Source organism: Peromyscus eremicus, chromosome 10 (genome assembly GCF_949786415.1).
Source record: "Peromyscus eremicus chromosome 10, PerEre_H2_v1, whole genome shotgun sequence".
Classification (NCBI taxonomy): Eukaryota; Metazoa; Chordata; class Mammalia; order Rodentia; family Cricetidae; genus Peromyscus; species Peromyscus eremicus.
Genome location: NC_081426.1, coordinates 39,643,696 through 39,656,918, shown reverse-complemented (window position 1 = coordinate 39,656,918; position 13,223 = coordinate 39,643,696). Strand labels below are relative to the sequence as shown.

The 13,223-nt window shown below is 44.5% G+C and overlaps 1 protein-coding gene across 1 annotated transcript in view; it reads left to right on the top strand.

Annotated features, from left to right (window-relative positions):
• The window catches only part of Fam184b (family with sequence similarity 184 member B), a 100,506-nt gene that overhangs the window by 60,300 nt on the left and 26,983 nt on the right, over positions 1 to 13,223 (top strand). The gene's annotated exons all lie outside the window — the stretch shown is intronic.

The window sequence follows — 13,223 nt, the reverse complement described above, 5'->3', positions numbered from 1 at the left end:
TGGAGGCTGTGACCCCTGGGAGTTTCTGGCCAAATGAGATCAGAAGTTCACCACCTTCCTATGTCCTCTGAACAAAATGAAGGGCATCCAGCCAGGCAGGAAGGCTGTGGGGCGGGGAGGTGGGGGGAGGTACAAATTTAGCTGCAAATAACAGAGAGGCTGATTTATAGAGACTTAAACAAAAAGGCCTTTAATGCCTCACATAAAAGAAGGAAGCTGGAGGTCGCTGCTGTTGGCTCTGTAGCGAAGTGATAGCAGGGGTGGAAACTCTCCTGTCCCTCTGCTCCAAGATGCTTTGTCGCCGTTGTGGTCCAAGGCGCCCTTGCCTTCCTAGGCCCCTTCTGTTATAACAAGTGTGTGAAAATTGTATGACTGCATTGACAGATAAATGTAATCCACACAGAGGATATTTCTTTGGATTTTAAAAGGAATTAAAGTGCAGGTTCTTAAAAGTATTGAGAATTAGTGGAAGAGGCTGGCAACAGGATCTCAGAGCCATTTTGGAGCCTGGTTGGACCAAAAAGTATAAAGAGGTCTCTTTTTCCTTGCTTTGCATCAAACCTTGAAGAAGCCCATATCTCCTAGTGCCCACAGGGACCTATGACACTGGCTCCTCAACCCTGCCTATGCACCACAGCCTCGAGGGAGCAAACCTATGGCTTGAGGAGGCAAGGGCTAAACTACTGAGCTACACACCTAACAACACTGAGGTACTTTCAGGAACACAGAGACTATGTGCCAAATAGTGTCAATTGCTTAGAAATTCATATCTGTGGAGGTAGATTTCAGGATGGTGATGGAGTAAAATTTGGTCAGTGGTCATTTCTGTGTTTGTGGTGTATTACTTCTTCTGACCTGTGAGTATGCAATTGTCATTCATAATTATCTCCAGTTCTTTTTCTATCTCTGAAATGGCCATTAAAGAAGAAAACAAAACAAGACAAAACAAAACAAAACAAAATAATAATTACTGACCGTGCCCTGACTGAGATCTATTATTTCAGGATCTCAAGTTGGCTTTGAAAGACTCTCTGTGGAGACAGTGTCTGTGCTGATGCATTCTGAGGAGCTGCACAGCAAGGAGGCCTCTTTGTGCCCCCTTCTTCCCCTCCCCTCCCCCCTTCAGTGCCTCCCATCTTCTTACCGCCCCTGTGACTACTCTGCTCTGCAGAGCTTAAAGTGTATGAGACCAACTTGCACCATAAAAACTGGCTTACCTAATGGAACAGTCTCCTAAATCAAGATACTGAGTTTTTTTTTGCATGTATTAACTTTCCACCCCCAACCAGCTTGTAACATAGATGCTATTATTATCCCTAGTTTGGATATTGAGAAAACAGAGGCAGAAACGGTAGATCTCCTTCCCCCAAGTGCATAATTAATAAGTAGTGAACATGAGATTCACACTCTTGGAGTGTTGCTCCTACTCTTCACCAGTGTGTCCATGCTACCTGTGGTGTCACCTCCCATGCCTGAGGCTCAGTCAGAACCTGTCGGAAGCCGTGACCCCATATGGACAGAGCTGCACTCTGTTATTTGGCCTCGATGCCTTCTGCCACACTCACGGTGCTACTAACTAACTGCTTGTCAGACCTGGAAATGGAAAGATCCCCTTGGCCACATCCAGGTCTCCTGGCAGGAGGACTTCACACATGTGCTGTCTCCAGGGGGAGCAGTAGCACCAAAAGGGGAGTTTGGGATTTTATGGAGTGGTTTTTTGTTCGATGGGAGAATGGCAGGAAGGCACTGCTACTAACTGTTGTGAGCAAAATCTTTTTGAGGGAACTTCTGGTCATTAGGATATCAGGATGTTGTGATCAAGCTGCTCTCCTGAGATAAGGGTCATGTGGTTCTGAAAAGTGCAGAACATTCAGTTTCCATTTCCCTGAAGGGGCATGTTCTTACATGGGTTATCCACCTTGGTGTCTTAGGAGGCTCCATCTTGGGCCAGCCTAACATCTCCCAGATCTCGCATTCTCAACCCCAGTCCCTTCCTAACCTCACTATCACAGCCACCCAGGTCAAGCCATGTGGGTCCTGTGGCTCAAGCCTGTCTGTCACCTTCCTGCCTTCTACACAATGTCTTGGGCAAGACTGTCAGAATTGTTCACCTCAGTAGGCTACTTAGAGGTGTTACATAAACAGTTCCAGGCTAGGCATGGTGACTCATGTCTGTAATACCAGCTACTCAGAGGCTAAGGCATGAGGACTGCTTAAGCCCTGGAATTTAAGAACAACCTGGCCAATATAGTAACACCCTGGCTCTTAAAATAAAACATGACAAGACAACAACAATAAAAACAAAGATATACTCTAAAGAGCTTCACATAAAGCAGCAGCTTTGCTGTGATATTACCTACACTCAGCAAGAGCATTGTCAGAGGCATTCTCCATGGACCTGCCAATTCCAGAATTCATTTTCTAACATCCGAACCCACAATGAGGCCCATTCCTCCTTCCCTAAAATCTGTAATCCCTATTTTTTTTTCCAATTTTGGCTCAACTTATCTTAGACCCCTAATCCCCGGGCTCTACCCACCCTGTCTACTCTCTCCTGCATACACCCACCAGCTGAAACCTTACTTCAATCTCATATCCATCCTATTATCACTGGAAATTTGGTCGTCCTTCATGGTCACCAAATGGTACAGGGGAGGTTGGGGTCCCCTATTGGGGTTCTTGGTCTCATTAATAAAAGACACTTAAACTCAAATGAAAGATTGAGGACAATCGTATTAGAGTGTAAAAGAGGAAAGCCGCGGACAGATAAGCCGCAAAGCACAGAAGCTGCCCAGAGGAGGAGGATGGCAGAGAGGAGGGAAACAGCCATGCCAGTCAGACTGGTACGGAGGTCAGCTGCATGGTGGGTAAGCAGCCACACAGCAGCGAAGGGAGCTTTAAAGAAAGAGTAAAGAAGCATAAAGTATCAGAAAAAGCATACTTACAGTTCTGCCTGGCATCTAGAAGAAAGAAACCAGAGAGAGGAGCAGTTGCACCTGTCTGATTCAGGCCTCAGACAGGTGGGGAGACCCAGTCAGACATTGCGCTTGCTTGTAGAGATGGTGCCATGGGAGAAGGTGAGCAGGAATTCTGGGAAAGGGAAGTACAGTATCTCATTGAAGGAAAAAATACTCCATTTATCTCTTTAGAGTGGCTTAATATGAGCCTGCCTTCCTAGGAGTGGTAATTGACCCAACACAACTAGAATGTTGGGCCTTCACCCAGGCCAGAGAGTCTAGTCTCTGGACCAGAAGGAGTTTTCCTTAATAGGTTTTTATTACTCCTTTAATATTACCTACCCTCTCCCATTATACCTGCTAATCTTGTTTCTTAGAATGCCCTTCCCTACCCTCACTCCTGGAAGATTCCTATTCATCCTTTCATACTCTTGAAGTTGCTAGCTCCCCAGGCCAGAATGCATTGTCCCAATTTCTACACCGTCCTACCCGCATCACTGGGAGCGGCGTGAGGACTGAAAGATTGAATATGATAAAAATACGGTCTTAGTTCCTTTTCTATTGTTGTGATAAGACACCATGACTAAGGCAACTTATAGAAGAAAGTGTTTATCTGGGGCTTATAGTTTCAGAGAGTTAGAGTCCATGATGATTATGGTGGAAATCATGGCAGCATGAAGGCAGGCATGGCACAAGAGCAGCAGCTGAGAGCTAACATCTTGATCCACAAGCACAAGACACAGAGAACCAACTGGGAAAGGTGTGGGCTTTTGAAACCTCAAAGCCCACCCCACAGTGGCACACCTCCTCCGACAAGGCCACACCTCCTAATCCTTCCCAAACAGTTCTACCTATTGATGACCAAGTACTCAAATCTATGAGCCTATGGAGACCATTCTCATTCAAACCACCACAAACACTTTCATGTGTTACTGGCACCAATACACTGTTGATGGTGGTATGTTGTTTTGTACATGTCTCCACCGAGTGTTGCTATGGTTATAAACCTGTATCCCCCTCAAAATGACAGCTGAAGGACAGCAACCATTTTCAATATCTTACAGTCTTTCCCTTCCCTCCCCTTCTTGTGCCCACTGTAGAGTACGGCACAAGAGAGCTACACAGGTTTGCCAGCAGCGCCTGAGCTTCCCTTGCGGCTACTGGCCTCATTTTCCACCAAGTCTGCAGGGAAAAGCAATCTGTTTAATTGACAAGTTACAATTAGTTGGCTCATGATTATCACCACAATTAAAACTTTATAATTTAATGGTGCCTTCCAGATACTCTTCTCTCAATTCAGCTGTGCAGTTCATCAGTGCTGTTTATTTTACCCACTAAATGTTTTTTGAAAAGAAATTAAGGAACCTAATACTGTGTGCCTTAGGCATGTCATAATTTTTGTCTGTTCTTTTCTTTGTTAGAAAAAGAGGATGAAATAAAACAGAGTGACCGTCCAAGCCTCTCCCATTAGTTTTCTGAGTTACCGTTCCTCCCTTCTGCCACATGGCTGCTTTGGAACGGAATGTCTTTCCTTCTTCCGGTTTCCTCCTCCCTTTTGTGCGCAGCTGCTTAGATTTAGTTTGCCTGCCCTGGGATTCCTCTTTCAAACTCCAATAAAATTGCCCCCAAGCTTTCCTCTAAGTCTGTTCTTAAATTCTATCACTAATGAGATTAAGAATCTCGAGAAGGGCCCCCAGTTTCCCAGGTAACATGTGGCACCCCAGTTGGGGCTCCCCACAATTTCCAGACACCATCTTAGCAAGGCCTCCCCTAAGATCTGGTGTCAGGACTAGTGCCTGGAGGAGGGGGGGGCGGTATGCAGAAATGGGGAAACAGGAACCTGGGGATGGCTAAGTTTCAGGCTCTGCTGTATCGTATTCTCCCACCTGAATCTGAAGTTAATAGAAACCTGAATAGTGATAAAATAAGTAAAATTTAAGGTGTGTCTTTTTATGTCTCCTACTGCCAAAATAGGAATAAAGAGTTCTAAATAATAATAATAATAATAATAATAATAATAATAATAATAATAAATAAGAGTTGTTCTAGTCAGGAACCTCATTCACTAACTCCAAGGGAATTCTTTCTACTTCTGAATTACATGGGGATGTGAACAGAGTGCCCATGTTGCACCTGTTCTGTGGGTTCAAGTTGTGTCTGAGGAAGATGTGTTAGAATCTGAAACCCCAATCCCTGAGAAGGTGACCTCATTTGGGAATAAACACTGGGTAGAAGTAATCAGTTGAGGTCACATTGGATTAGAGTGGGTCCTAGATCCAATGACTGTTGTCCTTAGGAGGCTATGCAAAGGCAAACACTTAGGGAAGGAAGCCATGTGACCACTGGCAGACATTAATGTGTGGGGCAAACCAAGGAAAAGCAAAGATTGCCAGCAACCACCAGAAGCTAATGGACAGGCTGGGGGCAGGTTGGCCCTTAGAGCTTGAAAGGGGAACCAGTGCAGCTAGCACTTTGCCGTCAGACACCGGGTCTCCAGAACTAGAAGAGAATAAATGTCTATTGTTTAAGCCAAAAACCAAAGGAAATGCATCACTGCAGTCCTAGGAAAACAGCACGGCTTACTGCAAATGCAACACACAGGACCCAGTTTCTAACATTGGGTGTCCCTGCAAGGACAGCTTCCTAAGCAAGACTGCTCTGACAGGAAACAGGAGCAAGGATGTGGAGGGAGCGCTGGGGGCTGTGGTTAGTGCTGGACACATTCAAGGCTCCTTCCCCTTTTGTCCCTCTGCATAGGCAGCCTTCTCAGAAGGAGATTAATCTGACGAGCTTTTTTCCTCTTCAGGCCACAAGGATAATTCCTCAGAACTTTATTTCCTTCATGGTTTTTGCAAATGGATTTTGTGCTGATTTTTTTCTTTCCCCTTAAGCATTTGGCTTTGCGGAGGGGGCACATAAAGAAGTCTGTGGCTGTCAGCGTGTGTCACTGCAGACAGAGAGAGGCTGTAAAGGAAAAGAGAAATATCTGCAATTAGTGCACAAAAACTAAAGGTTACCTGGCTCTCTACCACGACACAGAGCTAGCAACTTAAATTCCGGGACCCTGCCTCAGTTCCCAGTGGAGATGCCTTATGTTTTTTGGATAAATCCTCTAGCCTTAAAACCTGAAACAGAAGACAAGAGATTCTGGGTAATGAAACAAAGCCTCCTGAATGTGGTCATTAACCTGGGACTCAGTTCTCCTAGGTCAGTTAGGCACATTGTAAACAGGCTGCTGCAAATGCCATCACAAATTAGCAGCTTGCTTGGTTCTAGAAAAAGATGAGCCAGTCAACGGCATTCTACATTTTCTTCTGAAGTTATCTATGTACATCTCTATGCTACATCTGTAGAGTGACTTTCCTTGGCCAGCTGATTGACCTGTCCAAGTGCATTAATTCTTAAAGGAGTTAATCCACCTAAGGGCAGATTCCATTCTGTTGACTGATAGATAACAGCTTTCCCCTAATGGACCTCTAATGCTACTACAACAGGATGAGCCTTGGTAAAGCACATATTTACCAGGGAACGTCAAGAATCAAGAGAATGTGGGTTGAATAACATTTGGATGGGAACTGGTCAATTATAAAGCCCTGTTTCCATGTTTGACTTTATTAGAGTCTTACAATAAATGCATTTTATAGAGGAAGAAAATGAAGGTGTATATAGTTAGGAGATAAATGAATGGAAAAAAAAAGAAATAAAAAGGAAAGGGACTTGACTGCTCCTAGGTGTGGTAAAGGAGAAGGTTTATTGTACATATGTGGTAAAGCATAGCCAGAGGCAGGGACATCTGGGAGAGTCTAGGGTGGACATGACCAGACTGAGCTGTGCCACATGAGGAGAGGGGGGAGGGGACAGAGGGGAACCAGGGCAGCAGCAGCCAGGAGGCCCAGAGTAGACAGAAGGGCCAGGTAACCAAAATGATTGGATTATATAGGGAAGGGCAGCTGGGGGAAGGGCAACCCAGACCCTGGGCTGAAGAAGTTTAGGATAGAGGGCAGGTTATACCAACCAGGAGGGCCTTATAACAGGTAGGGACTGAGGGATGCAGGGAGATCCTGGTGGCCAGTGTCTGCTTTCATATGTTAAATAGGCACCAGGTTTGAAACCTAACAAATCCCAGATCCCTAGCAGCTGAGCCAGGATGGAACCACTGGATCTGACCCTGTCTTGTCCTTAGCATGTGATATAGTCACAAACCTTCCAGGGAAAAGAGGCCTCAACTCATTTGGGATTAAGGAAAGTGACCAGGACTCTCTCTATTGCCTCTGACACTAGACTGGCAGAGAACCTGTCAACAATGCCTTTGCCTACATGTCAACTAGAAGAGAAGCCTGAAGAATCAGAGACTACTTCCTCCCTGCAATCGTACTTCCTGCTCTCAGGCTGTCCCAGTCCACCCTGAGGCTTCTGCTGGAGAAACCTGGAGGTGTTCTTATTCTTCCTTGGTTCTTAGCAACTAGCCTTAAGTGTAGGAGTTCCCTGGAAGAATTTTTGGAATCACTTATGTATACTATCCTACCATCTGCAAGTAAAACTTTGACTTTTTCCTTCCAATTTATATCCCCTTGATCTCCTTCAGTTATCTTATTGCTCTAGCTAAGACTTCAAATACTATATTGAATAGATATGGAGAGAGTGGACAACCTTGTCTCTGATTTTAATGAAATTGCTTTGAGTTTCTCTTCATTTAATTTGATGATGTCTAAAGGCTTGCTATAAGTTGCCTTTATTATGTTTAGGTATGTCTCTTGTGTCCCTAATCTCTCCAGGAATTCTATCATGAAGGGATTTTGGATTTTTGTCAAAGATCTTTTCTGCATCTAATGAAATGACCATGTGGTCTTTTTCTTTCAGTTTGTTTATATGATGGATTATATTTACTGATTTTCATATATTGAACCACCCCTGCACCTCTTGAGCATGGTGGATGATCTTTATGATATGTTCTTGGATTCAGTTTGCAAGTATTTTATTGAGTATTTTTTCAATCTACATTTGTAAGGGAAATTGGTCTGTAATTCTCTTTCTTTGTTGCCCTGGGTATTCTGCCACAGAGCTGGGGAGTGAGACTTAGGAACTAGGTCTGGGGGAACAGAGAGGAGGAGAAGGTCCTAGTTTTCTGGCAGGTGTGGCCTGTGGTTTAGCAGGGGTGCCTGCTGGAGTTGGGGACTGGGTTACAGTAATGAGTGGGGGAGGGAAGTTAGAAGGGGATGGTCTGTGGGATCTACAGGAGATGAGGGGGGCTGCAGCTCGAGTCTTGTTGCAGTGCTAAGGGTGAGGCTGGGGGATTGGTCTTTGTCTGCTTCTTTTTTTTTTAAACTTTATATACCTGAGAGTTAATAATGCTTTAGTACACTCCCATTGCAGCTTCAAGTTTTAAAAGCAACTTTTAAGTTCTCCTTTATGAAAGAAACTACAATCTATATAATCCTTTTCTTATGATGGATCTAGGTTGTAAACACACTCCAGTGGCACTATAGATGAATATAATACATGGTATATGCAGTAGACAAACAAGCTCATTGACAACCAGCTGCCTGAGTTCTTAATGGCTGGATAATCCTGGGCAGACATTTGCCATGTGTTTGCTTTAACTTTCTCATCTGTAAAATGAGGTTGATGCCATCCACCTCAGAGGGGTTTGTGACAACCAAGTGAATTATTATATGTCCAGTATTAGAACATCACAGCACTCAACATGTGTGAATAATTCTTCATGACATAGAACTTAGTCATTCTTAGGGTAATGTTTAACTTTGATAGATACCACCCTGAACTTTCCCAATGATGTTGGTCCAGTGCTTACCACCACTACCAACCCATGTAAGTGGCTATATCAACACACCTTGTCAATATGATGATTTCTAAGACCTTCTGAACATTGTGATCAGCATTTTAGAATTGAGTCCAAATATTTGCATGACAGCCCAGTGAGAAGCTTTGCCAAGGTCTGGATTTCGTGTGCCTAACATCACATCAGCATGCTGTCACACAGCCAAGCCTACAACAACATGAACAGGACATGCAAAAGACCCTTGGAGGGGCTGTTCTGATGCTGGCACATGAACACCAAAGCAGAGTGTTAAATGCCAGCCTCCCTGGTGATGTGCTTGCTAGATTGGTGTCTATAAAATTTAAGAATCAGGGTTTTAAACTTAGGCTGTTGGTTGTCCTGCCAAAGTATTTTAGTGAGTCAAGAGTGATAAAAATAACAATGTTAATTGAGAGCAGAATTTCCATTCCCCAAGCATGCAGAGAAGGTTGCCAGAGCTGGGTGTGGCTCTACGGTGTGTCCCCACCTAAGTTAGCTAGGGTCTAACTAAATCTTTGTCCTTGTTCAGACCTGGGTGTGGCTTTGGGATATGTCCTCACCAAAGTTAGCAAAAGTCCAACTAAAGCTTTCCCCTTGTTCCTCATGTCCAGTATTGTGATTTTCTTAGGCCTATGGTGTCATTCACTGGTTTTCACAAAGCCAGTCTAGCCTTAGTAATTTTGAAAAGAAACTTTATTCTGGAAGATTCTTGGTACATAGATACCAAATTAGGGACAAAAAGGGGGAGAGATTTTTATAGCAGCCCTTGCCTCATTCTCTACAGAAGGAAAAGAGAGCAGCTGTGGTAATTACTAGGGAAATCATTCCATCCCCAAGAGTGTGTGGGTATTTCACTGTACAAGACTTGGGGCTGGAGGCCTAGCTGAAAAGGCCCGGGTTTCTCCTTGGAGGGATTAATTCAAATGGGAGAAAACAGATATTTTCTCAAAGAGTACCATGGTGTGATGAGTGCTACAACAATATCAGAAATGCTGGTATACAGCCCTTAGGAGAGGGGGAACTCTCTGGGAGGGTTTGGAAAAGAGCAACATCTGCTGACATGTGCTGACATGGCATGATCTCACCAGAAAGAGTTATTCCAGGAAAAGCACAAGATGAGATTCCCAAGAGCTGTAGGAAGGAAGAAGGGGGCACCGTGGGCCTAAGAAGTATCTTTTGCTCACTGGAAACCCTGTGTGACTAGTTGGACACATACCTGAAAGATGATGTGAATCCAAGCCATGAGCTATCCAAGAGGAAAAAAGCGGTGATGTCTCGAGTGTCCTCAGGCTGTGAGGGGCTGGCATTGTTCATCTGGTGCTAGCGGAGGGCTTTAGTCCCTTCTCATTGGGAACAAGGTGGATGATTTCACCTGTTGGAGAGATTCCTGGAGTCAGCGGAGAATCTCTGGATGCTGAGAAGACAACACAAAACATGGCAGCAGCTCCCACCTGGGACTGAGATGAGGGTTCTGCCAGCTCTCCCCCAGGCCTGCTCCAGACCTCAGACAAGTGTGAGTGCCTCCTCGAGATCAGTTCCCACACGTAACACAAAGAAAGCCCCAACTTGCTGTCTACAGGCCCTACAACAACCTCCAGGCACATGCTAGTACTCTCTTCATTTTATGCATAGAAAATTGAGACCCTATGTTACTTTTTTTTCACGGAATGGCAGCAATAACCACTACCCTCCATCCCCCAGAGACTTGCGGTAATAGACAGCAGAAACCATATGATAGCATTTCTCGAAACCATTAAACATTCTATAAATATAAGGTGACTTTATAGTATCTATTACAGTTGCCAGCAATAATGTCAGCAAAACACCATTACCTTAGGTGCTCTATTTTAAGATGGACAAAGTGCCACCTTTGAAAGATTGTCAACTGAACTTTAAAATGACCTTGAATGCTCCTATCCAGGAGATTTCCTGGGAGTGAATTTCTCTTTAAAATAGAGGGGGAAAAAACCCCTCTAGATGAGGTTAAATAACTAAAAGGTTTTAAAATAACCACCCTTGCTTGGGAAGAGGCTCTTTGGTGGATATTTTGGCGGAGAGGCGGAGTTGTTTATATTGATGTGTGCACTATTTATACTCTGGCTCCTGTAGCAATGGAGAGAGCACTGGGCTGAACCTGAGAACCCAATGGAGTGCCTAAGAGAGATTCAGGGGCAAGTAACATATGATACCCTCAGTCCCAGAGGCCAGAGTAGCCATTCCTGCTGGGGGGCTTGCTAGGATGACAAGCTGGTAACAACTACAGAATAGTGAGCGTCTATTCTGGTTGGAGTTCAAAGAAGTAGACAGCTGAAACAGTCATATTCTGGCTGGAGTTCAGAGACGTGCACTATTCTAACCGTTTTTCTAGGCTTGGGAGTGCTCATTCAGCTTCCTTTGTATAATGAGTTCAAGTGTTATCCTCGCACCTTTTTAAAAAATGTTTTATGTTTATGTATATGAGTGTTTGTATGTCTGTGTACAACGTGTGTGCCTGGTACCTGCAGAGTCCGGAAGGGTGTGTCAGATTTCCTGGAACTGGAGCAATACATGGTTGTAAGCTTCCATGTGGGTGCTCACCCTCAAACCTGGGTTCTCTGAGAGAGAAACCTGTGCTCTTAACAGCTGAACCATCTCCAGCCCACCTCAGCACCTTTGAGTGATGTGTTTGACCTGAAACACCAAGTGCATAAGGTCAGGTGAGAGAGGAGGATTTCTCACGGTCTGTGGGAATCCTCAAGGTGTGTGTCACTTCCCCATGCTGGACCACGTTTGTGGGAATAACAATTGTACCTTCTTAGTTATTCTTCCAGCACTAATGTACCTACAAATGACTGGTGTCCAGCACCTTTCAGGTAGACTTGTACCTGGCACCACAGTGGAATGAATGAAACAGAGTGTCATTCTTTAGTCCCAGTAATTAAAAGGTTAGATTAGGAAACTCCTACAACAAACCTTTGTTTCACAAGAACCCTGGAGTCTTTTTTTAATCACTAGTGTTGGAGGCATGTTCTATTCTTTCTTTGGGAAAAACTCTGTGTTGGTCTTTTTGTGTTACTACAATGTAATGTCTTAGGCATCTTTATGGCCTTGTAAAGAGCTTCATCTAGCCCCACTTTTGGAGCCCTGGTAAGAGTCTATGACAGAGGGCCCAGGTATGTGCACAAACAAGAGCTTGCCTGTGAAGCAGGGAATCCAGAGAGAAACACAGCTTAGGGACTATGTAACAACTTGCTCTTTCCAGAACTCACTTTGTAAGACCAATATTCCCTTCTGAGAGTCGGATCTCAGTGACCTAGACCTGTAGCTAGAGTTTTCCTGCCTGGCCCACAGTCAGGACAAATCTCTCTCACCTGCCAGTCCCACAGCCTCTCAGACCAGACCAAGTAAACACAGAGACTTATATTGGTTACAAACTGTATGGCCGTGGCAGGCTTCTTGCTAACTGTTCTTACAGCTTAAATTAATCCATTTCTATAAATCTATACCTTGCCACGTGGCTCGTGGCTTACCAGGATCTTCACATGCTGTTTGTCATCGTGGCGGCTGGCAGTGTCTCTCTGACTCAGCCTTCCACTTCCCAGCTTTATTCTCCTCCTTGTCCCGCCTATACTTCCTGCCTAACCTATGGCCAATCAGTGTTTTATTTATTGACTAATTAGCAACACATTTGCCGTACAGAACATCCCACAGCATAGACCTTCTCACTAGGCTGCACCGTTTAAAGGTCCATGAGTTTCTATGCCCCTAACTGTGGACAGCCTCCCAATGTAGCAACTCTTAGGGGCAAACCATACCCAAACAGCAGCAGATACCTCTGTCTCTTGTGTTCAGGAAGATGGATACCAACGGATAGAAAAAACTACTGAGTTTATTTCCATGTTCAGTGAGGAAACTAAGCAACCTTCATCTCTCAGGTTGATCTGTTTGTTGTAGTAAGAATACTTGTCACGTACCATACATCACTGTTGACTACAGATTCTGTCTTGTACAGCAAGCAGATCTCTAGGTGACAGTCAGCCTGCATGAATGAAACTCTCTACTTCTATCTCACCACCACAGCCCATGGGAATCATTATTCCACTCTCTAACTTTATTAACTTGGCCATTTTTTGTTTCCCTAATAAGTGGAGTGGTACACTGTTTTTCTGTGGCATCAGTATCCATGTGACATTTAATGCAATGGCACTAGATGAGACTCTAAGGCAAGAAAAACATAGGAAAGTTCAAGGACTGGGTCTGGGGCAGAAAAGGGGGATGGGAAAGGGCAGCAGGTGCAAGGTGAGGCAGAGAAAGCCCAGGAAAGAGTTACAGTCCACTGGCCTGCACTAACAAATGGCACAGGTGGTTCCGACTGGCAATATGCCAACTCTTGCATGAAGGAAAGAGAGGCTGATGTCTTAGTTGGGGTTTCTATTGCTGCAACGAAACACCATGACCAAAAAGCAAGT